The sequence below is a fragment of the Petaurus breviceps genome, unplaced genomic scaffold (assembly GCF_028583685.1).
Source record: "Petaurus breviceps papuanus isolate PSGF00001 unplaced genomic scaffold, PetGlider_PUasm1.0 79, whole genome shotgun sequence".
In the NCBI taxonomy this organism is placed as follows: Eukaryota; Metazoa; Chordata; class Mammalia; order Diprotodontia; family Petauridae; genus Petaurus; species Petaurus breviceps.
This window is the reverse complement of record NW_027186523.1, coordinates 20,931,464-20,957,139: the sequence shown is the minus strand read 5'-3', so window position 1 is coordinate 20,957,139 and position 25,676 is coordinate 20,931,464. Positions and strand designations below refer to the sequence as shown.

Sequence of the window (25,676 nt, the reverse complement as noted above, 5' to 3'; positions counted from 1 at the left end):
GGAAACTGCCACAGCTGCTGGTAATTCACTCACCTGAAGTCTGCTCCAGCCACTGGTGGTTGGGGCTACCCTGGGGAAGGAACTGCATGGCCCACTTATGTGGGATTGTGTTTGGCTCCCAGCTCTGTACAATAGACCTTTCCTGTTGGCCTTCCTGGATGCCTTCTGTGGGAGATTTGTTTTTCTGTCACTTTGTGGGTTCTGTAGCTCTAAAATTTGTTTAGAGTCTTTTTTTTACATGTATTGGAGGTGGTGGGAGTTGGAGCTATATGGAGGTCCTGTTTCTACTCCGCCATCTTGGCTCCACCCTAAAATGTACATTCTTCAATAAAAACAGGTTACATATACCATCTAAATAATAGAAGTAATTGAATATTGTTAAATACATTTTATTTTGACAGATCTTATACACAGTTAACCTGATACAGTCAAAAATATGTCCTCAATACCAAGACTGTCCTATGTTAATATTCAAGAGATAATTCATTTTTAGGTGAAGTGTTACATGAAACTACCAAAATAACTATTTTGAATGACTTCAACTCTGTAAATAATCAGTCAATTGTTTTGACTAAATTGACTACTTGACTAAGTTCAGTCAAAATAGTCAAAATCTTAGGACTCTGGCAACACTAGTTTTGTTTTCTGACTCAAAGCAAAAAGGGCATAATGAATTTCTCTCATTAATCCTATTCAAATTTGATTTTATACATAACTATTTTTTATGTGTGGTTCTAATTGAAAGCATATTTCATATTCATCTTCATTTTGTAATCTATGCTCTGGTAAATCTCAAAACTTGTACATTTTCCAAGTCTGGAATTCAGTTGTTGCTCATTCAGTTGTTGCTTTGAAGACTTTTCTCTTCCTTCATGGTTTGGATAAGGGTATCATCTCTGATTTAAGGCTTTTTCCAATTCCCCCAGCACACAATATGTCCATTCTCAAATTTTCTTAGAGTTCTTTTCCTAGATCTCTCCTTTGCCCCCATGGCTGCATATTCTTTGCTACTCTCCTCAATCACAATCATTTATCCCTCCTAGTAGAATACAAGCTGCTTAATGTCTGTGGCACTTTTAATCTTTGTAAACCAAAGACATTGTACACATTAGACATTTTTTAAAAGCTTGATAAACTGAATTGATGCTCTGATCAATAAAAGGTGTTTTCTTTTAATTTAGCATATATTCATTAAATGGTCACTTTGAGCAAGGAATTTTACTTAAATTTGTTAAGAAGAGTCATATTCCTCCAGAGTGAATATACTTATTCTTTTTTTAAGCAATTGGGGTTAAGTAACTTGCTCAAGGTTACACGGCCAGTTATTTCTGGGCATGGTGTTAAGTATCAGAGCCTGGATTTGATCGCATGTCATCCCAACTCTGGGGCCGTTGCTCTTACTTGCTGAGCCACCTGGCTGCCCCTAAGCAATTGAGGTTAAGTAACTTGCTCAAGGTTATACGGCCAGGTGTTTCTGTGTGGGTGCAAAGTATCTGAGCCTGGATTTGATCCCAGGTCATCCTGACTCTGGGGCCGGTGATCTTACTCTCTGTGCTACCTGGCCACCCCTAATATACTTATTCTTAAAGAGGGAAATAGGGTGACTAGATGGCACAATGGATAGAGTGCCAGGACTCAGTTTCCGAAGTTCAAATCTGGCCTCAGACACTTACTAGCTGTATGATACTGGTTAAGTCAACTTAATGATGTTTGCCTCAGTTTCCTCATCTGCAAAATGATCTGGAGAATGAAGTGGCAAACTACTACATTATCTCTTCCAAGAAAACCCCAAATGGGGTAAGAAGGAGTTGTACACTAGTGATAATGACAGAACAATTAGAAGAGAAACGGAAAAGAAAAAAATAAATAAATTCATATCATGGGTATGGCATCTAATACTAATTTTTAAAATTTCATTGTTCTTAACAAAGTTAATTATGTCTGTGAGTGGTTTATCACCCCCCTCCCCCTGAAAGGTGTAATTTTAGCTGTTTGTAATTTAGTTTTACATGAAATTTCACAGACTTTAAAGACATTTCTCACAGGTATGAATCAACATTTAGTGGTTATGTTAATTGTTTTTTTTTAATTAAAAAAATCCATAACAGTTGAAATTCTTTCAATTATCACAGAAGAGGACTAAATTATGTGATTCAAAGTTAAATTCCATTGTTCTCTGGGAAAGTACAGAAAAACTTCCTGTAGACGTATAATTTTTGCTATTTTAAGACATAACATCTACATTCTGCCATAAGAAACAAACAAAATTTTTTGCCTGATCCAGCATTCAGTAGGTGACAAAGTTCCTTTGTCCTATAGGCTCTACATTATCTTAACTCAAAGAATTTCAAATTATGCTTAAACAGCTTTCAACCTTTAAAGGATTTAGCAACAAGTACCATGAGAATAAGAGCCCTGAAGACTGTATTTTGTTGGAAAGTAAAGAGCTTCAGTTTCACTTGGCTCTGTTTCCTTTTGTAAAGATTGTATATGCTGTCATTCTTCAGTCTAAATTGTATCTCCTCGTGTTTATGAAGTTCACCTTTTAAAACAAATAATAAAGGAAGCCAGACTATCATTTTAACTTATGTTCTTCCAAATTTGGTCTAATTTTTAATATTTTGATAAAGATAGGAACCATCAGGTGTGACATTAGACTTTGTTATCATTTGTTTATCACAGGCTGTCATCTCTCCCCTACTCTCATTATTCCCAACCATTTTTTGTCAAATTTCAATAACCTTTCAGTATATCACATCATTTTTTTTTGAAATGTTGGATGGAAGCTTTATTTTAGATGATTTATGAGCAATTTGGTTTAGAGAAACCTGCAAGAGGACTTTGCAGATGCACAATCTATTTCATAACTCAAAATATTACCTCATTACACATTTTAACAGTTCTGGTCTATACAGGTTAGCAGCTTTCTGATGAATTCAGAATATCTTCTTGGTATGGTGCTTGCTAGCTTACAGTTCATTGGAGAAGCTACAGGAAATGTTAAATTTGAATATGACTGTAGCCATAGGTTCAGCTAAGATTCTTACAGAACACATAACTCTGACCAATGAAACCCACTAGACCTGCCTGCCTGTTTGGGAAGAATTTCTGAACATAAAATAAATGAAATGATCAGATTTTAATTTTTGAAATTAGATTTCCAACAGTATACTATCAAGGGTACATTACCACTTGCTTTTCTCAATTTCACTTTTCCATCAATTCCTGTTCATTCTACTCATTTCTTTTTATTATATTTAAGTTCTCATATTCATGCATTTCTCACTGAATCTTTTTATACTATAATCCTTCATTTCTAAAACAAAGAGATTCTTCCTCATTGCAAAATATGAGTAGGGAAGAAATAGTCTGTGGTGGAAATATGATTAAAGCATTTGTTGAGTGTTTGCATTATGTAATAATAAAACTCCCACTCCTCCGATGATAATTACCACAGTTTCAAGCAAAGATAAATAATTCTCTTTTATATAGTGTTTAAAATTTCCAAGATCATTTCTTCACAACGATTTTATTAGGTATGCAGTGAAAATACTGATTTTCTCATTAAGTGGATGAGGAAATAGGCTTAGGGAGGTTGTGACTTGCTTAGGCAAATAAGTCCCATGAATGTCGTGCTTTAAGTCTGCTAAGTGCTCACCTCACAAGAAATATGTGAAGTATGCAGCTGAGTATTAGAATTTCTCATTTTAATGATGAGGAAATAGTCTCTGAGAAGTGAAGTGACTTGTCTATGAACAGACATCCTACACATAGGGGTCAAGCACTGTTCTCCTGGTTCCAAGTCTAGTGCTTAATTAACTGTGCAATGCATTATCTCCCTCAAGATAAAGTAATATGTGTTCCCAGACTAGCATACCTAAGCCCATAAACTAGCATGTGTAAATGCCATAATGATGCATGAAAACATTTACCCCAGAAGAAAACTATGGAGAAGTAGGACCCTCTCCCCAATATTTTTCAAGCCATCTCTTGTCAAACTTAAATGCTGAATCATTCATTTTCCTATATCAGGACTGTTCTCTCACTGTATAAAATGTTATCTAAATAAATCAAGGCTTGTATGCATCTTCCTTTCCTATAAATAAACCTATTTGCCCTACCTTCACATCAAAGTGCAAATATAAACCTTCGTAGTCTTATAAGAAGATTTCAAAGAAATTTTCATGCTTCAGCAGACCATAATCAATATAAGGACACTAAGGTCCTTTCTAGAGCTAAACTGCCAAGCATTCCCACTCTAGTGTACAACTGTGATGGGCAGGCCATGTTGTGCCAATGCCAAATGCATATTTGTTGAAAGGACTATTTTATGAACAACTCACATGAGGAAGGCACTCACATCGTGGTCAAAAGAAGCAATAAAAGGGCACTCTCAGAAACTTTTAAATCATTTGCATGATATGGGAGACACTGGCAAAGGACCGCCCAGCATGGTGTGCTTACATCAAAGAAGGCACTGTGCTCTATGCACAGAATTGCAGTGCTCAAAAGAAATGTGAGATGCACGAATTTAGACATTTCCATCCAAAATGTTCATATATACTATTTGTGTCTGATCTGTACTAGCACATTCTGTGCTCATATTGGTCTGATCAGCCACAGTCAGACTACTATTCCTTGACTCCAACATAGGGATGTCTTTTTGGTCCTTTTCTAGAACAAAGGACTTCAAACTAATCACATCTTGCTCAAATGGAGGATTACTACATGGAGATAATGATAAATTCTTCAGTCTGTGCTATTCAGTTTGATTCGAATGTTCAAACATTTGTATTTTCCTCTTCCATTTTGAAAATGACTTGACCATTTTGGTATAGCCAGAAAGCAATAACAATTGTCAAAGATGTTGGATATGGGATTCACATTTAATTAAGGGTGGGATTTTAAATACCATAAATGCTACCATCCAACAAGCATTTGTTAAGTACCTATTATGAACAAAGAACCATACAAATGTGAGTGATGATGATGATGGTGGTAACCAGCACCACCTTCTCCAAGGTCTCTTACATATCTGATATTCTAGGATTCTAATAGTTCTAGTTCTTGTGTAGAACTTTGGGTATAAGGCAGTGTTTTCTACTTGATGTGGATCTGCTATCAAGTTTATATTGCTATATGAAATTGTGCAACTTGTGGTCAACCCTTTATATTCTCAGGTTTGGAGATCTAGCATTCAGCCTAGCTGTGGAATAACAAAATGTCCACTAACATAAGTAATTGCCAGTCAACTAATATTCTTAGAACAGGTAAACCAGATCAGCTGACCCTGACAGAGAAATAGGAGGTGGCATGTGCCAGATGGGAACACTACTATCTTCTCAAACACCAACATCCTTCAAGTCCAAGTGGAGACATCTAAGAACCCAGAAACTAGAATACCAGGAATTGTGGTGCCCCTAAACCATTCTTCCCATTTTTCCCAGTTCAGAGGTCATTATGGAGAGCAACTCCTATAAAGAAGACCTTGTGGAGAAGACCATTATACCTTTTCATTTGTTTTGCCTCTGAAACCTTATATCTCTTGCTTCCCCATATTAAAATTTGAGCTCTTTGATATCAGAGACTATCTTCCTACTCAATCTGTATCCCCACGCATAGAACAAAGCATTGCAAATAATAAATACCTAATAAATGCTTTGTCATTTATTGTTTGTGAAACCACATAAAATAAATTTAATCTCTCACAACAAAACCATCCATAAAAACCATGAAATTATTGATGTTTTCACTCAGTACCTTTATAAAGAGGTCTTCATTTAGTTAGCAAAACCACATGAAAGAACACATTATACTCTTTTAACACAGAGGCAAACAAAAACATATTAAATACAATATATTTTATTCTCCCCCCCCCAAAAAAAGGCTGATGGATATTTGATTATATAAAACTAGTTATATCAGTTACTCCATCACAGAGAGATTGTCATTTGCTGTAATGGAGGGAGTACTCATACTGACAAAATCATAGATCATTGAATCACTGAAATCCATTTCCGTATGCTGATTTATAGTCCACAGTATGCTTTGGGTGCATTCCTTCTATTAATGGCAAAATTCTGAGGTATGTAAATGCAAATGTTAATAACTTCATTTTACAGATTAAAAAAACCCCTGAATTTCCTAAATATTGTCCTCTTTCTAAATGTGTAAATATCTTAATAAAGAATTCTGATGGAAAGAATGCCAATCATGCCAGATTTTTATGTGTGGCCATTACTTTCTATAGCATATAAAGCATATTATATTTAGATAAAGAAGTAAAATATCAATTCTCCAGTTTTTACTTCTCTACTTTATAGGCCTTGGTATGGTGCTAAACACACTATGGTCATTAAAAAGGTACAGTGAGTCATTAAAAAGAGGAACATTGGGTAGTTTTGAAAAGAGATAAGTTTCTAGATTTTTAGAGGTAAATGTGGAGTTTTATAAAACACTACTAATAACAATTAATTTTATTTTTCATGTTTGTTGACTATTTTCTTATACAATTAACAACTAACTTGGCAAATAAAATTAGAATATGCAAGTTTCCTTGCTATATTAGTTTTTAGTTTTCCTAGTTAACAGTTTTTTTAAAGTTTCTAGCAGGCACACCGTATGTTAAAAATAATTTTACAGGGCATATGTTATTTGGAAAGATAATAGTTAGAAAACCTCTGTGTCTGAAGTTATTACCAAAAAAATGGTTGGGAACAAAATGGTCTATTGCCTAGAGTTAACTATAAGCATGATATCATGGTACAAAAGACAGTGTTTGTAGTTTGTGAACACAAATCATATTTTATATTTCTAAAGCACCTAGTAAAATACTTGTCACATAAGGATGCCCAATTAATGTTATTGCCTAAGGAGATCATTCATTCTGAATTGTCACAATAATCAAATGGTTCTTCAAATATCACCAATGAATGTATATTCTTTTCTCCACTCTTGGTGCCACCATTGACATGTTCTCATTACCTCCTGCTGAGATAATTGCAATCTAATCCAAATTGTCTCACTGCTCCAAGTTTCTCCCAACTCAATTCTTCTTACAATTGCCAAAATGGTATTCTGAAAGCATAGATCTGACCATCTCTGGCAGTTCTCTAGTCTTACTTAGATGAAATTGAAACCCCTCTGTCACTTAGAGCCCTTTACCTCATCCAAGGGCCAGTCAACCTTGACTTCTTACTGTTGCTTGCTTCTATCTCCCATGTCCCACATCTGGATTATGCTCTCTCTTCATCTCTGCCTTACAGATTCTTTAATTTCTTTCAAGAATTTGCTCTAATATCTCTTTGTTAATGGTGGATTTATTGATTTCCACAGCTGTGGAGCATTATCCTAATTTACTTCATATATATCTCATGCATAGTAAATGCTGACATTAATTAACATAGTATAGAATTGGCCTCAAAGTCAGAAAGACCTGGATTCAAATTCTGTCTCTGACACATACTGGTGGTATGGCCTTGGACAAGTCACTTAACCTATCATTATTTTAGGCAACACTTTTAAGTCTTCCCCATTGTGAATCCCCTGTATCAATGAAAAAACAGGTCCAGTCTCTGTCCCTATACATTTATTTATGCCCATGATGACTCCCATGATTAAATCTAAACTCTTTGAAAGTACATAATATTTTTGGCCTTTTTCTTTATATGCTGGCTTCCTGGTACAGTGCCTGATGTATAATTAGGCACTTAATAAATGCTTTTTGACTAACACAGAATTGTAGTCCTGTGCTAAGGAGCCATCATGATTGGGAATAGTTAGAGATGGAAATGCCAAACCACTTCAACATCTTTGCCAAGAAAACCCCAAATGGAGTCATGAAGAATCAGACATGACTGAAACAACTGAATAACCTCATACATATAAATTACAGCCACTGTCCCTGTACCATATAGTTGAAATGATGAAATATACATATATGAAATAATGAAGGTCATTGTTGAGAAATCTATTAACAAGATTTGGGATGCCTACATTTTGGTACCAGCATAACTGTTATGTGTTTTCATAGGAATATTTTACACTATGCCTTCTACCATCATCATCATCATAATCATCTTCATCATCTCTTCCTCCTCCTCCTCTTTCTTTTCATCCCCTTCCTCCTCATTATCATCATAATTATTGAAATATACATAAAAAGATAGGTAAAGATTTACATTTATGCAATGCATATGTGCATGTTGGGTCCAGAATTGTGATTTTATTTACTTAGGGGTCTCATATTATAGAAATTCCTTCTGATGCAGATTCACACCTTTAAACTCTTGGAGAATTACATGAGAGATGCTGAGCTGTTAAATCAGGGGCCTGCTGTCACAAAGCCAGTATGTAACAGAGGCAAGTCTTTCTGTTTCCAAGACTAATACTAACTCACTGCTAATTACAAAAAAACAATCAAGTTGTCCCCTGAAAGCAGGATTGAACTTTCTTGACAATATGGAGTTCCAATGAAAGTGTATTTGTCACCATTCAGCTTTTATCACTTTATTTTTCTTGTCTGGAAGATGTCTCCTAATAAGAGATAAATTCCCCCAAACTTCACTTAACCTGCTTTAAGTTACCATATTGAATCAACTATTTTTATTCCATTAATAATTAATGTAGTGATATAGCATTCTCAATTTTATTTTTCCATTTATTTAAACCACAGACACACAGATGTATTGGAATTAAGTAAAAAAAAAATTAAGGGCTACTTGTAAACGCATAGGTATATGCTGAAGTCTGTGAAGAGTTCCTTAACCATATGCACTCAAACCATTTTTCTGATGAAAAATAACTGAGTTAAATTTTTGTTTAAGTTAAACTTATGGACCATTATGTTCATCAAATATTCTTTGAAACTGGCTTACTAAGAAAATGTTAGTGAACTTTAACCCAGCTTTTTTCTCTCCTTTTAAGTCCTCTTCCTTATTTTCCTATGCCCCTGCAATTTTTTTAATCAGGATACTAACTTGGTTCTGCATTGTTGTAGAAAGTCACATAGTATTGTCAATATGGAAGAAAGAGGCATTACAAAAAAAGGATCTCTTGAAAAAAATCTATTCACTTCTCAAAAGATTTCCAGACCACTTTTAGAGACTCAAGAGATTTGCACAGTTTTAAGTTAAACAACTGCTTGAGTGCTTTTACAGACTGAACTCTGACTGTCAACATTTGCCTATTGTACAATGACAAGTCCATTTTGGTGGGCCAGATTGGTTTTCTTTCTGACAAGTAAAGTGCCATAGGAGAGATCCTGCCAAATTTGTATGTTCTGCTCCTTCACTTTTGCTTTACTTTTAATATTTTTGAAGACATTTTCACTTCATTTTCTTTTTTCTGTCACAGTTTTTCCCTCATTGTTTTCTTCCTTCTAGTAGATACTTGATTTTCTGGATAAACATTCCATTTGTTTCATCTTTGCTCTTTGTATTTTTCTCATTTTGTCCTACCCCTTTAAATAATTTCAAATCCCAGTTCTATGTAGAAAGCTTTTAATCTCCTCTAACACGTGCCTCTTTCTCTGATTCAATCCAGCCAGGTCAGACCAAAACCTCAAAATTATTATAAGAAAGACTGAGTCCATTTTTTCCCCTACTGAGCTTTATCCTTTTATTTCATTTGGTCACTGTTGTGAGACAATCGTTCTCCAAGGTAGTAATGTCTAGACTTATTTTCTTATTCTGCTTCCCAGACATCAAGGTCATTAACTAGATGTTATCATTTGTGTCTACTGAAGAATTCTAAAATCTCCTCTCTCTCTCTGTCTCTTTTTGTCTCTGTCTCTTTCTATGTCTCTCTGTCTATCTCTCATTTAAACATTGGTCTTTGTTGTTATTATTCTTGTGTTGTGGCACTTTTCTATCTCATTTCAGCAAACATCTTATTATTTGAATATTACTTCATTCATAAACCTAAAGAATCTTCTGATAGAGACCTTTTTAACAAAATAAGAGTGAGTGTGACACTAAAGAATAATTCAGAATTTATGATTCAAAAGACATTATTAGCTATACCAATTCACTTAAGAAAATCTAGCAAATATTTATATTGTGGTGATTGTAGGTAGGGCATATCACACAATTCTGCTGCCCAAATCAAAGGGCACACAATGGGCCAGGGAAACAAGACTAAAAAAATATGTCAAAGCAAGATTTTTAAAAAGATATTCAATTAAGTGTACAAATTCTGAGGGAGCATATTCCATGGGGAGAAACCCCAAAAGAAACAGCAAAGGAAAGTGAGCAGGTGTTTCAAGATGGGGGGAAGAGGGAGACTGGTACCAGGGAGGTGTATACACAGACTGAATCTTCTGGGAAAGAAAAGAGAAGGGAGAAAGGGCACCACTCGTATTAACCTATCTTGTCTAATTAATCATTATAATTATATCTTATGCTTAGTTGTTTCTAGGTTGCTAGAAGAGTCCAATTGCTATGAGTACCTTCTAAATTTTGATACCTTAGGATAAAATCTTGGTTGATTTTCTCTATTTTTAGCTCAGATTTTGTGCAAAGGTTTATGCAATGTACTATGGGAGATATAAAGAGAAACATCAATGGTCCCTGTCCTCAAGAAGCTTGAAAGTTTGTAAGGAAGGTTTAGCATCATCATTAGTGCTGTCATCAACATCATCATCATCATCATCATCATCATCATCCACATTTATATAGCACATAATGTTTTTAAAAGCTCTATTTCATTTGAGCCTCATACCCCTATGAGGTGGATACTATCATCTCCATTTTATACAAGAAGTAGCTGACGTTAAATGACTTGCTTAGGGTCACAGAGGGAAGTAATCTTCTAGGACAGGGTTTCAACTTGGGTCTTCCTGCCTCCAAAAGAAGGACTTTACACATTTTTCCACCTTGCGGCAACAAAGAAACATGAATTTAATTATATTATTTCAAATATGAAGTTTAAATTTTGAGTGTTGATGAAAGAGAAATTATTTCTGACTGAGGGGATAACTAATAATAACAATGCTTAATGTTTTAAGGTTTGAAAAGTGCTTTACTTTCCATATATTATGCAATTTTATCCTTATAAGTGCCCTGGTATCATTCCCATTTTACAGATAATGAATTTGAGACTGAGACAGGCTAAAACCTGACTAGCAAGGGGAATGTAAAGTCCTGAAGCAAGATTCAAACTCAAGTCTTTTTTACTTCAAATTCAACACTCTATCTACTGTACCATTTAACTAAAGGCTTCCTGTAAAAGGCAATATTTCATCTTGGCATTGAAAGATAGGTATTATTGTGATACTGTCAGATAGAGACAAGGGAATTGCAGATATAGGAAATAACGTGAGCAAAGCTTTAGAGTTGGGAAAACATAGGAGACTTTTGTGGTAGGGTAGGTAGTTCAGTTTGTGAGGAAAGGCAGATTGGATATCTCTTTTTAATGGGCACTGAGATGGGACATTTAGACACCTAGTGATCTAAGATATTTTCTAAATACATGTCTAAGGTTAGATTATTTTATAAGCTCCTGATTCAACCTTCTTAAAAACTCTGTCACTAGGGTTTGCAGAATTCCAGAGAATCATTGCCTAAAGTTGTGATGTCTCACACAACATGGTATGTAGAAATGGATTCTAACAGTAAATCCATCATGGACTGAATGTCTAAAATGAATAAAATTGAACTTGGTTTGTGCATAGACCACCTATTTCAGAGCCTTCTTTTCACTGCCTCTTAAGTCACAGCCCTCCTTGTCTGAGTGAGAAACATATTTGAGGAATGCTGTTGACACTCATAACCTTTGATAAGTGCAAGAACACATTTCTTCTATGTTCTTGCAAACTTCAATATAAATGAAGTTCCTTGTACTTAAAAATGAAATTGTCACCTAATTCAGAATTTTAGGTTACCCTACTGGAGATTAAACGGCTGGTCATGTATCACAAATCACAGATAAATGCAAGCTTTAGTGCACACATGGTCTTTAAAAGTTGGTTGAACATATGTTGTTGCTAATGGAGAACTGGAGGTGTCCAGTATTTTCTTTAAGTGACCCTGGTTATAGTCTAGTCCTAGATCTTGCTCATACATTCTTTTAAAAAAAGGAAATATCTTTCCTACCTCTGACACAATGGTAAGTGAGCCAGCATTAAAATGAAACAAATGTAATATTATCTAGGAAAAACACACTCTCTTCAAATGATTTAATATAATAGAGTTACAGAATAAAATATTACTACAGTAAATAACAAAGCATTCCCATTCCCATTCACAATATTTTTCTCTTAATCTTGACTCTTTGACCTCTTCCCTTTGGGGAGGAATGATTCAATCAAGACTAATGATGCTTGAAAAAAAGCAGATGACTCCTTCACTGTGACTATATAAAAGGAAAATGAATGTTTTAACCATGGTATTTATTAACATCTTCTGTGGACTCTTAGAACCTTGAAAGAGTAATTGTTAAATCATTTAAAATTTAAAAGAAATTCTCTCAAGGGGAAAAAAAACCCTGAAATGTCTCACATTGGAGATATTTGTCCTTGTGAATTTAACCTGTGACTTCTGATACTTCTGTCAGAACAGGACATTTTCCTACTTTTGTGGAGTTGTTCATGGAGTTTTTCCCAAAGAACAGATGAAATACTACATATTCTTTAAGACTCAGGGAAAATGCTATATTATTAAGAAAACCTTAGATACTTTCAGGTTTAACAGGTCTTCTGGAGACCATATTCTATTACACCCCCCCAAACTCCCCAATTTTTTTTGCAGGTGTAGTATAACAGGGGATTTATTTGCTCTCATTTATTGTCTATATTGCCCTTGAGTAATGCTAAAGATATTGGTAACGGGAAAAAAGAATCATCTTTATAAAATATTCATAATTAATCTATTTGTAATATCAAAAAAACTACAAATAACATAAATGTCCAATAACTGAGAAAGTTCTTAAAATAATAATACATTAAAGTAAGGTGATATGATTCTTTCATTAAAATGTAAGTATGAATAATGCAGAAAATATTTTAAAAATGATGTGTTATCAGAGCAATAATAGCATAAGATATTTTATTGTAGCTATATGAAACAAAACAACATTTTATTTAATATAGTTTTTTTTAAAGCAATCGGGGTTAAGTAACTTGCTCAAGGTTACGTGGACAGGTATTTCTGGGTGGGTGCTAAGTGTCTGAGCCCAGATTCCATCCCCAGGTGCTCTCGAAACTGGAGCCGGTGCTCTTACTCGCTGTGCTACCTGGCTGCCCCAAAAGAATACAGTTTGATTCAGAAGGAGACACAGACCAAATTATTTTGCTAGAATTTATAGACTATATATTTCTAATTAAAATTTAAATAGTTGTATTCTAAAGGTTGGGGGTGATTGTTTCTGTATTTTTTTATAATTATTTGTATATTTGTTGAAAATATTAAGTTATTAAAACTTATTTAATTAGTCCAGCATAGGTTGCAGTCTGCATTGTTTGCATGGAGTCAACACAATAGGAGTTTCCCATGCTTACAAAATCATAGGTATTTTGGTATTCGACTTTCTCCTGGTCTTGTAGTTACTAAACTACTCTTTCCTTACCATTTTTTTGGGTATAAATTGCTAGTGAACTTTTAACCCTATGAAGGGAGGGCTAAAGGTTTTCTTTTTTTTTTTTTTTTTTGCTTTTTGGAGGGCAATTGGGGTTAAGTAGTTGCCCAAGGTCACACACCTAGTTTTTGTGTTAAATGTCTGAGGATGGATTTGAACTCAAGTCCTTGTGACTCCAGGGCTGGTGCTCTATTCACTGCGCCACCTAGCTGGCCCAACTAAAAGCTTTTCAATACATAGCTGATATATATATGAGCCTTCCCCTCAGCCAGGTAGTTAAGAAAAACTGGAATAATACCAATAGACTTATGATGTGGTACATACATTGGACATTTGGTAGCACATACAAAGACATTTTATCCTTCTGTGAACTTGACCACTAATTCATTTGAAGTAAATTCCTTACTGTCCCTTCATGTCTCTAAAATCCACTTTAGAGATTCTATTCCACTTCCCCTCCCCTCCAAAAAAAAAATCACATGGGAGGTGTGAGGATATATCCTTCCTTAAGCATCTTAAATGCTCCCTGATTAGAATAAAAATAAACCCAATTAAAAGATAAACAAATGGCTGAGTGAATAGGTAGTGCTCTTGACCTCCATTCCTCTTCCATGTTCCTGCCTTTATTATACATAACTGACAGCAGCAAAATCATTGATTTTTGTGCTGCATTCCAGCTTTGACAGATACCCCTGAGAGACAACATATAATTGATATTTTCTTTTTTAAAATTCTCTTTCCCACCACTCATTCAAGAAATGTGATGGGACCTCTTTCCCTCAGAGTAGATCCTAATAACTATATATTGTTAAAATAGCTCAAATAACAAAATATATTAAAACAATGAATATTTTTTAAATTTTATTTAAGCAGGATTATTTCAATATGCTTTATTTAATTTCCACTCCAACACTTGCCACCACAGAACTAACAAGGAATCTCTCTGGAATAATAACATTATGATATATCCATATATGTATGTGCATGTGATAGTCCACATCAATGTCTTTTCCTTTTTAAAGTTAATTTATTTTTAGTTTTCAATATTCACTTCAGAAGATTTTGAATTCCAAATTTTCTCCCCATCTGTCCCCCCCCACTTCAAAGAATGTGCATTCTGAATATTCATTCTCCCAATCTGTCCTCCCTTCTATCATCCTCCCTTCTCTTATCCCATTCCTCTTCTATTTTGCTATAGGGCAAGATATATTTGTATACTCCAATTGCCTTTATATTTTATTTCCCATTTGCAAATAAAACCAATGATTAAAAATCATTTTTAAAACTTTGACTTCCAAATTCTCTTCCCTCCTCCTTCCCTACCTTCTCTTTGAGAAGGCAAGCAATTTGATATAGGATATACATGTATAGCCATGCAAAACACTTCCATAATAGTAATGTTGTGAAAGACAAACTATATTTCCCTCCATCCTATCTGCCTCCCCCATTCATTAAATTCTCTCCTTTGACCTTGTCCCTCTTCAAAAGTGTTTTCTTCTGATTATCCCCTCCCACAGTCTGCCCTCCCTTTTATTCTCCTCCCATCTATTATCTCTTTCCCCTGTACATTCCTGTGTGGTAAGATAGATTTCCATACCCTGTTATTCCCTCTTTAAGCCAAATCCTATGACAGTAAGGTTCATTCATTCCCTCTCACCTCCCCCCCCCACACACACACCATCATGGTAAAAGCTTTTTTTGCATCTTTTATATGAGATAATCTGCACCATTCTACCTCTCCCTTTCCTTCTCCCACTGGATTCCTCTCTCACTCCATAATTTTATTTTTTAGGTACCATCCCTTCATATTCAATTCACCCTGTGCCCTCTGTGTTAGTGTTTGTGTGTGTATTCCCTTCAACTATATTAATACTGAGAAAGGTGTCGTGTTACCAATGTGTTTCTATGTAAGAATGTAAACAGTTAAATTTTAATAAGTTCCTTATGATTTCTCTTTCCTATTTACCTTTTCATACTTCTTTTGAGTAATATTTAAAATTCACATTTTCTATTCAGCTCTGGTCTTTTCATCAAAAATGCTTGAAAGCCCTTTATTTCATTGAATATCTATTTTTTTTACTAAAGCATTATATTCCATTTTGCTGGATGATTCTTGGTTTTATTATTAGCTCCTTTGGCCTCTGAAATATTATATCCCAAGGCCTCTAATCCCTTAATGTTGAAGTTACTAAATCTTGTGTTATGCTAACTGTGTTTGCACAGTACTTGAATTTTTCTTTCTGATGACTAGCAATAGTTTCTCCTTGACCTGGGACCTCTAGAATTTGGACAATATTCCTAAGAGTTTTCTGTTTGGTTTCTCTTTCAGGAGGTGATAGGTGGGTTCTTTCAATGTATAGTTTACTCTCTTCTTCTAGAATATCAGGGCAGTTTTACTTGATAGTTTCTGGAATGATAATGTGTAGGTTCTTTTTTTGATCATGGCTTTCAGGTGTTTCAATAATTTTTAAATTATCTCTCCTACATCAACTTTTCATATCAGTGGTTTTTCCATTGAGATGTTTCACATTCCATTCTTTTTTTTATTCTTTTCGTTCTGTTTTATAATATTTTGATTTCTCATAAAGTCATTAATTTCTATCTACTCCATTCTAATTTTTAAGGAATTATTTTCTTCAGAGAGCTTTTGGATTTCCTTTTCTATTTTGACAGTTTAATTTTTTTTTAAAAAATTTTGGTCTTTATTAATTTGTTTACTTTTAGTTTACAAGATTCATTACCATAGTTCCTTGAGTTTCAAATTTTCTCTCCCTCCCCCCTCCCCCCACCATGGTGGCATACAATCAAGTATAGTATCTGCAAAATACTTTCACATTAGGCATTAGTCAGGTTATAAAGAAGGATTGTATCAGATGGAATGAACAATAGGAAAGAGGAAACAAAACCAAACAAGAAAAAGAAAGAGAGCAGGTAGTTTGCTTCAATCTGGGTTCAAACTCAGTTCTTTCTATGGATGTAAACATCTCTCTCTGTCATGAATCTTTGGGGGTTGACTTATGACTGTGGATTATTGAGAAGAGACCAGTTTATCAAAGTTGGTCATCACACATGCATTATGTCTGTAATTGTGTACAAATTCCTCATGGGTCTATTCTTCTCACTCAGCATCAGTTCGTATAAGCCTCTACATGTAAATATGAAGTCCATCTGCTCCTTGTTTCTTATAGCACAATAGTATTCCATAACATGCATATACCACAACTTGTTCAGCCATTCCCCAATTGATGGGCACCCCTTTAATTTCCAACTCTTTGCTACCACGAAAAGAGCTGCTATAAATATTTTTGTACATATGGGTTTTTTCCCACTTCTATGATCTCTTTGGGATATAACCCTAGAAGTGGTATTGCTGAGTAAAAGGGTATGAAATTATTTATAGCCCTTTGGCCATAATTCCAGATTGCTCTCCAGAATGGTTGGATTAGTTCACAACTCCACCAGTAATGCATTAGTGTTCCAATTTGTCCACATCCTCTCCAGCATTTGTCATTTTCCTGTTTTGTCATCTTAGCAAATCAGACTGGTGAGATGTGGTACCTCAGAGTTGTTTTGATTTGCATTTCCCTAATTAATAGTGATTAAGAGCATTTTTTCATATGCTTATAAATATGTTTAATTTTTCCTCTGAAAACTGCCTGTTCATATCCTTTGACCATTGTGATAGTAATGGCAATTAAAGATTCCCCTGTATTGGCTTGGTTTTCAAATTGATTGTATTAAAACCCAGAGCTTGTTAATCCCACCTGTGGGATGGACTTTTTGATGTGAAAAGAAAGTCCTGACTGGGAGGAGCTGGTGACGTAGATTTGGAGAGACAAGAGAGAGGCGGAAGTTCTTTTTGGAAGCAGCACCTCGTGGAGAGAGACTAAGAAAATTGCTGGTGGCCGCTTTGAATTGCCCTGGACTTTTGAGACCTGCCCCCTGAGCTGCCAAGGACTGAGGAGACATGGCTGTTTTGCTGGTACTTTGTCTGTCTGTTTTGATGTTATTTTGCCAGATTTGTCCACTGGTGAAAGACTGTCCTGTTGAAGAAGTCCTGGAACCTGGCATTTGGTTAAGAAGGCCTGAGACTGTCCTGCAGACAGAGAGTGAATACTGTCCACTGGTGAGGGACAGTACTGAGAGTGAATACTGTCCACTGGTGAGGGACAGTACTGTTGTTGCAGGGGTCTGGAGACTGTCCGGCAGACAGAATGAATACTGTCCACTGGTGAAGGACAGTGCTGTTGTTGCAGGGGTCTGGGAGCCTTTCTGTTGGTTCAGAAGCCCTGATGAAGGATTTTCTTGTTGTATGTTTACAGAAATCCTGGGAGAGGGCTTTGCTAATGTGTTCAGGGGTTCTAGGACTGTTCTACAGACAGAGGATAAATTCATGAAGGGACTGGCAATGTATCTTATGGCCTTGCTAAGCCTTGTCTCTCCAGGAACTAAGATTTCTGAGAACTTGCCTCGTGTCAAGATGAAGAAAAGACCTCCATTTGGGTATTAAGTGCTGTGTTTAAACTTGATGTAACTCTGGGGTAGATTCAATTGTGATCCAGGGGTGGGGAACTTTTGACCTTTTTGTGTTCTATGGTTGAGCAAATGAATGTATTTTACTTATGTTTGGAAACTAATCTCCATTTGAGAAGAGGGGCTTTGTGGTGGACTTAATTAAGGTATAGCCTAGGGGTGGAGAAGTATTTGGAACAGAGACTTTGTAATTGATTGAATGATTGGAAAGTCCTGGGGTGGGGTAGGCCTTGGAGATGATTTAATCACACTTAGTAAATGCTGTATTTTGAATGATGTCATGTTTTGATCTTCTCTGTTCTGGGTTTGTTACTGAATAAAATAGAGAGCACCTATGCTGGTATTTTGAACCTGGGAAGTTGCCTTTGCTTGGTATTACATTACAACCATTTATCAATTGGGGAATGACATATTCTTATAGATTTGACTAAATTCTTTATATATTTTATAAATGAGTACTTTATCAGTGACATAGGATGTAAAAATTCTTTCCCAATTTTCCACTTCCCTCTTAATCCTGGTTACATTGGCTTTGTTTTTACAGAAGCTTTTCAATTTAATGTAATCAAAATTATCCATTTTGCTTTTTATAATGCCCTCTAATTCTTGTTTTGTCATAAAGTCTTCTCCTTTCCACAAATCTGACAGGTAAACTATTCCTTGCTTTCCCAGATTGCTTAGGGTATCAGCTTTTATACCTATATCAGGCACCCATTTAGACTTGATTTTGGTATATGGTGTTAGTTAATGGTCTATGCCCAGTTTCTGCCATACTATATTCCAATTTTCCCAGCAGTTTTTGTCAAATAGTGAGTTTTTATCCCCAAAACTTTGTTCTTTGGGTTTATCAAACAGTAGATTACTATTCACTGCTGAGTCTCTTTCCTGATCTGTGCACTTGTCTGTGAGGGACCAAAAGCTCCCTTTTCTGCCTTGGACCTGTGAGGAGGATTCCAACTGCACTGCTTCCAGAAGATCTGCCATGCCAGCACTCCTGCTCCCCCCCAGGACCACCACTCAGGACTGCAACTGAGATCCAAGTACAGGCAAAACAAGAGAATCCTGCCTCAGTGCTCCGAAGAACTCTGGAATTAGCTGCCACCACAACCACTGCCCAGGGCTTCGGCAAGACCACGCTCCTTTCTAACCAAGTTGACCCTCTAAGTTGTCTTTGGTGTTTGCGGGTTGAGAATTCTGGTAACCACTAGTGATTCAGTCCCCTGAGGCCTGCTCCAGGTTTGCCAGGTCAAGGTCTGTGCCAGTGTGGCCCACATTGTACTATGCTCCTTTCCCAGTCCAGTGCAACAGACCTTTACTGTTTACCTTCCAGGTTGTCTTGGGCTGGAAATTTGTTTCACTGTCATTTTGTGGGTTCTGCTGCACTAGAATTTGTTTAGAGCTATTTTTATAGGTATTTAGAGGGGTTTGAAGAAGATCTCAAGCAAGTCCCTGCTTCTACTTTGCTGTCTTGGCTCCATCCTCCCAGTGTCTTTTTCTTTATCTAAGTCCAATTTTAAGAGTCAAAAATATTTTCAAAGGAGTTGGGCTAGAGATGTTGTAATTGCTCACATTGTTTTTGCTCTTTATCGTGTCTTCTAGGTTTTTTTTTCTTTTTATTCTAGCAGTTTGATGGTCTGTACACAGACAATTGATTCAAAAATGATTATTACAGTCATTTCCTGGTTGTTAAAACACATTTTTATGATGTTGTTTAGTCTTTACTATGTACAGTGCTATTTGCTATGGAATGACAGATACATTTTACCAAGTATCAAATGTGTCAAAAATAAAAATCATATTCTAAGACACATTAAAAGTGTGATTTAGTTTGGCTTCTTCTGTTTCCTTTTCTACTACATTACATTAATATCATTAAAAAATAAAACACTAGGCCCCTCTTTCACTGGCTCTGCCCTTGACTAGAAAGGAGGGAGCTGACTCTTCTGGTCTGGCAGTCAGTGAGGGAAGGTGCCCCTGCTGCTACCCCATCCCTAGTAACAACTAGAAAAGTGGTGGGTGGGCATGGTGTGATCACTGCCAGTGTGTGTGGGGCCCTCTTCATTGGCTACTGTATTTGTTTCAACAACAAGAGATTGAGAGACCCCAACTTCAGGAAGAGGTTCTGAGAGCAAAGAAAGAAATGGAAGTTTGCTAAAGAGAGCTGGGCTTTCCAAATTACCTGACCTTAAAGATGCAGAAACTGTTCAGAAGTTCTCCCTTGAAGAAATACAGCTTGGTGAGGAAGTACAGCCCAATATGCCTATGAAAAGGATGTCATCCACTTGACAAATGCCATTGCTGCCTGTGGGAAGCCACAGCAGTTGTTGCAAGTTTTACAGCAAACTTCTATCATTGGTGTTCCAGATGCTTCTGACTAAGTTGCCAAAAATTAACTAGGGAATTGTGTGTGGAGAGACTAGCCAAAGATGACATGGAATAAGGAACGTGTCAACATAATGAAATCTTAATTTAAAAAAAATTCTTAGCCCAGAAGATGAATAGCAATGGGTAGCTGGGAGGGCAAATATGCTAGTTGTGGACTATGTATTACACTGAAATCTATGAAAATTAATACTAAATTTGAGTAGGTAGGATTGCTTCAATTTTATTTATCTTAGTGAGTTTACAAATATACTACAAATTACCTAAATATCACTAATTTCATTTGTTACTAAAATATAAAGTTGTAAGATACATATTAAAAAACCCAGTGCTCATTTGAAAAAAAAAAAACAAAAGTTAAGGCAATAAAAAGAATTCTGCACCCCACATAAGAGAAAAAAAAATAGAAACAAACACTAGACTGAAGGCTTGTTTATGTTTTTGTTTCATGGGCAATGACTTTTTGTGTAGAGAATTGATATGGCCAAAGAATTTAACCTCTGGGGATGAATCTGCTTTGTTCCTCTATACGAACCTAAGTTAGTCTCCAGGAAACAGAATGACTTGCTCACTAGAATTGTTTCAAAGATTTTCTAGCTTCTTAGAAGCTCCCAGAATCTGATTTTTCACCTGCATTGCTGTTAATAATTCAGTATCACATTATGCTGTCATAAGGTAACAAGAGTTGAAAATTTCTGTAATAATGGAGTGCACTGACCCTACCAAAAAGAGAAAAAATAGTCTGGCATGATCTGTTTTAAATGAAGATATAATAAAAAAAATATTACCAGTTGCCTTTATAAATCCCTTCCTAAGCATCCCTCTGATAGTAGGTTTAAAATCTTGCCAATAATATATGGTGGATGGGTAACTTTGACCTTAAGATTGAAGTTATCTGTTACTTTCTATGACTATCTCTTCTTTGTCTCTATCTCTTAATTTAATTTGGACATCAATTTTAAGTCTTATGGCACCTCTTCCACTTTCTACAATCTTTCATGGACAAAATCGCATTAGTTAGCTCTTCCAGTATCCTTGGATATAGCTCATTAGGACCCGGAGACTCAAATACATTGAATAAAGCTAAGTTCTCTCTTGTAATTTATTCTTTTACTTTGAATTTTAGCTTTCTGTTCTTTCCATTCCAGACATCATTCCCCTTAGCAGAGAAAAAAGAAATAAAATGAGAACTGAGTTCTCTATCAACCATTTAGTGAGTACTGACTAAAAGCTATACAGTGTGCAAAGCAATCATGTCCTCTCTTTGTTGTTCTCATCTGTAGTCTTATCCCTTCTACAATTCCTCTCTTGACTCCATCATAGTCTAAAAGAAGTGTTTTTGTTTTAATTATCTTTGACCACTGATTAAAAATCTGAACTGGAAAAACATTTAAAAATACACTTGATTTAGATGGGTTTATGTTTAAAGTAACCCTTTTACCTATATTTCCTCTTCCTTCCAACCTATTCTCATGCCAGTCTGCCAAACATGAGTGTGTGAAGTTAAAGATATCTGTATATTTATATTGTCCCTATCTCTATTGATATACACACAATATTTGTAGAAGCAAACATGAAGAAATCGTTGATTCAACTTAACCCCATTACATCTTCTGTAATCAAAGCTTTGAATATTGCTCATATTTATTAAAATAATCATATAGTCTGATGATTCTCTAATTAATACAAATATAAATTCATATCTATAAATATATAAGCATATGCTTTATGTATACATAAGTATATACTTACAAATATAAATATATGTAAGAATACCTACTTATATATACATATGTATATATGCACATCTACATATAAATATGTAAGTATTTGATCATCAGGTCATTGATAAATATATGCAGATGTATGTATTAAATGTTCACTTGTTTTACTGTGCTATAAGTGAAGACAACTATTAATCAAGAAGAGACTCCATCCCTTTCCCAAAGTGTCAAATACCATTTATTTTATGGCCAGTTGACAGTTTTGGTATACAGTGATCTTCTTTTGAATAAATGAGCTCACATATGTATAGAAAGTGTTATAAATAGTGCATTATATTTGCTTAAATAGTGTGGAAGAAAACAGAGAAGTCTGGGTAATTGAAAGCAGTTCAGTCAATGTCAGTTTGCTCTAGGCTTTTTCTGCAATATCCATGGCTGTATAGTCTAAGTCTATCCAATTCTTGCTCTTAACCACTCTGTTGAGCCTTGAACTGAGGTCAGGCTGTTTCTAGCTAATGCCGTGGTATAAACAAGTGGCACTGAGACATCTACTATCCCATTGCCGATCTAAACCTTCTGGAGTACTCTATGGAAAGCTTGGCATTCTGTACAGCTTTTAAGCAGATAGATGACTTTCAGTTCAGCCCTCCACTCTTTGATTTGGCTTTATGTAATAGGGAAAGCCATGTGGATGAAATTAGGAAATTTAGAAAATTAAAGTAAGAAAACTACTCTGGAATGGAAGACACGCTATGTTGTGGTGTGTGACTTTTTGTTTTGTTAAGGGGTCAGAAAGCTATTATTGTCCTCAAAGAGGAAGAAGTCCAAATGGGAAGGGGGGAACCCTTCTTCCTTCTTATCATCCATGCCATTTTGCATTAAGGAAAAATTCTTTTTTTACTCCCAAAATTCTTTCAATAGACCTTTAAAGATTACCTCCTGATTTAAGTCATACAACAAACTAGTATTACAAATTTTAGCCTATTATTAAAGTCACTGAATTCTTATTTAAATTAGACTACTATTTGTTCTTATAAAAAGGTGGGGGGACAGGAACATGGAAAAAAGAGTTTTAGAGAATAAGGAGAGTTTAGATAAATTTTATTTATTTATGCATATTATAGATAAAGCAACTAAGGATCAAAAAGGGCAAAGAATGTGCTTTTCTCTAGGTCACATAAGATGCAAATCAAGTTCATCTAATGCCAAAAATCACCACAAAACTTTTGGGTTGAGAAGATATTAACATATATCTCATATATTTAACTTTAGTGATGGCTTAAATCTTGTTTATGAAAGGCTGCACTTTCCAAATGACATGTGGGAAAGAGAAAGTCAAAGAGAGAGTCATAAGGGTCATTCATAGCTAGTAGGTATAATCTGTCTCCAGCAAATGAAAATGGTAAGGAATAATCTTATAAGTAGAGAAGCAGGAGAAAGCAGTGTCATACAAATATAGAAAGAAGAAAAGAAAGGTTGAAAAACATATTTAAAGTTTGCAAAGCACACAAGAAAGATGAAGATTGAGAAAAGGTCATTAGATTTATCAAAAAGGAGATCATTAATGACTTTGGAGAAAATAGTTTTGGTTAAATGATGAAGTTGAAATACAGACAATAGAGTTAAGAGAGTGAAAAGAAAGAAAATGGAGGAATATATTGCTGTTGGCCTTTAGCTATATGGAAAGATAATTAATGGGGATGAATGGATCAAGTAAGGGTTTTTTTTTGGGGAAAAGTAATAAGGTCAGTTTTAGATATATTGAATTAAAAATCCCCATAGGGCATCTAATTCTCTTAAAGGTAGTTGGAGATATGAGACTACTGTTTGGGGGAGAGGTTAGGGCTGGAAAAATAGATTTTTTTGAGGACAGGGGAGAAATGCATATGTTTGTAGGCAGTAGAGAAGCATCATTCAGGAGGGAGCCATGTTTCAGTGAATGCAAGAAAATGGAAGAAGTGAAATAAGAAATTGTTTAAGATGAGAGCAACTGCATTACATATGGAGGAGGGACTCCAGAGAGTATAGTAGAAGGGGTGAGTAGCTTCAGAGTTGGACATCTTGGGTTTAAATTGAAATGGTATGCAAATATCAGTCTCTAGATGCTAAAGCATGCTAACTATATTATCATTTGTGTTTTTGTTCAATGCTTCTTATTTTGGGGCAACTTGCCTCTCTGAATGTTATTGACAGTTCATTCTAGGAAGTTAGAGGTAGTCACTGAATACCTTTGCCTTTGCCACTCAGCAACCCATCCTTTAATGTCTACTTTCTTTGTCTATTTCTCCTGCTTCAGATCCTTGTTACTACAATCTTCCATCCTCTAGATCAGAGGTATTGAATTAAAATACAAATAGATCACTGTGAGGATCCATATTGACTTAGAAAACCATATATGAATTTTATCCATATTTATTAAATATTTCCCCATTATATTTTAATATGGTTTTGGACCCTAGGGAGTGTTATTGTTGTATGTCTTATAGCTCTGCTCTAGGCCATAATTTTCATTCACTCTTTACTTATTCTTACTCACTCAAATCTTTACTCTTTTCAATTCGTCCTTCACACCAAAGAAAGTGGTCTTCCTAACTCACAAATCTGAGTAGGTCATTACCTTGCTCAGTAAATTCCAGTAGCTCCCTATTTCTTCTGGGATCAAATATCATCTTTGTTTCACATTTAGAACTCATTGCAATTTAATTTCAAACTATTGTTCCAGACATATCTATTTCATCTCTATACATTCTATAGTACACCCAAACTGGATTTTTTGCTGTTCTTCATACATGATGATCTTTCTCAATCCATACAGGGTGCTCTGTACATTTTCCTTACCTACACCTCTGGGCATCTCTAGTTTTGTTGAAAACTGAGTTCTTGTACTACCTTTGCTGCTGGTGCCTTCTTACTAAAATATATTGTATATATGTTGTGTGCCCCTATTCATATATATGTTTTATCTTCTAATAGAAGAGAAGTTCCCTGAGGGCAGGGATTATTTCATTTTTTGTCTTTATGAAAGCAACTAAAATAGTGTCTGTTGCATGGTAGATTAAAAGATGCTTGTTGATTGATTAATTTTATTAGGCTTCTGTGATACTCTGACACCAAATTAAGTAAGTCAAAATATCTTTGGTTCTGGATCCACCACCAATTAATTATTTGAGTTTGAGCAGGATGCTTAACATTTTGATGCCTTAGATGTGTAATAAAAGACAGAAGAGTGTAAAACTGGACAGAATAATTTCTAAAGACCTTTCCCACTTCAAAATACCATAATATTTCTTTCTATTGACTAAAAAAATTTGGGCAATAGCATATTACTTTTACAACTATATCTGGGCACCATTTAATTTTCAAAAAGAAAAAAAAATCCTTGGAGAGAAGCATCTGAAACTACAGCTGTAATAAATGACATTGAAGGTCCAAGAATTATGATATGTTGCCATTTACATAAAAGAA

The 25,676-nt window shown here is 35.2% G+C and overlaps 1 long non-coding RNA gene across 1 annotated transcript; it reads left to right on the top strand.

Moving 5' to 3' along the window:
- Window positions 1–17,248: 17,248 nt before the first annotated feature.
- Window positions 17,249–18,455, top strand: LOC138175758 (uncharacterized). Its single transcript, XR_011172079.1, has 2 exons — window positions 17,249–17,795; window positions 17,857–18,455. It is a non-coding gene; the product is annotated as an uncharacterized lncRNA (long non-coding RNA).
- Window positions 18,456–25,676: the final 7,221 nt, after the last annotated feature.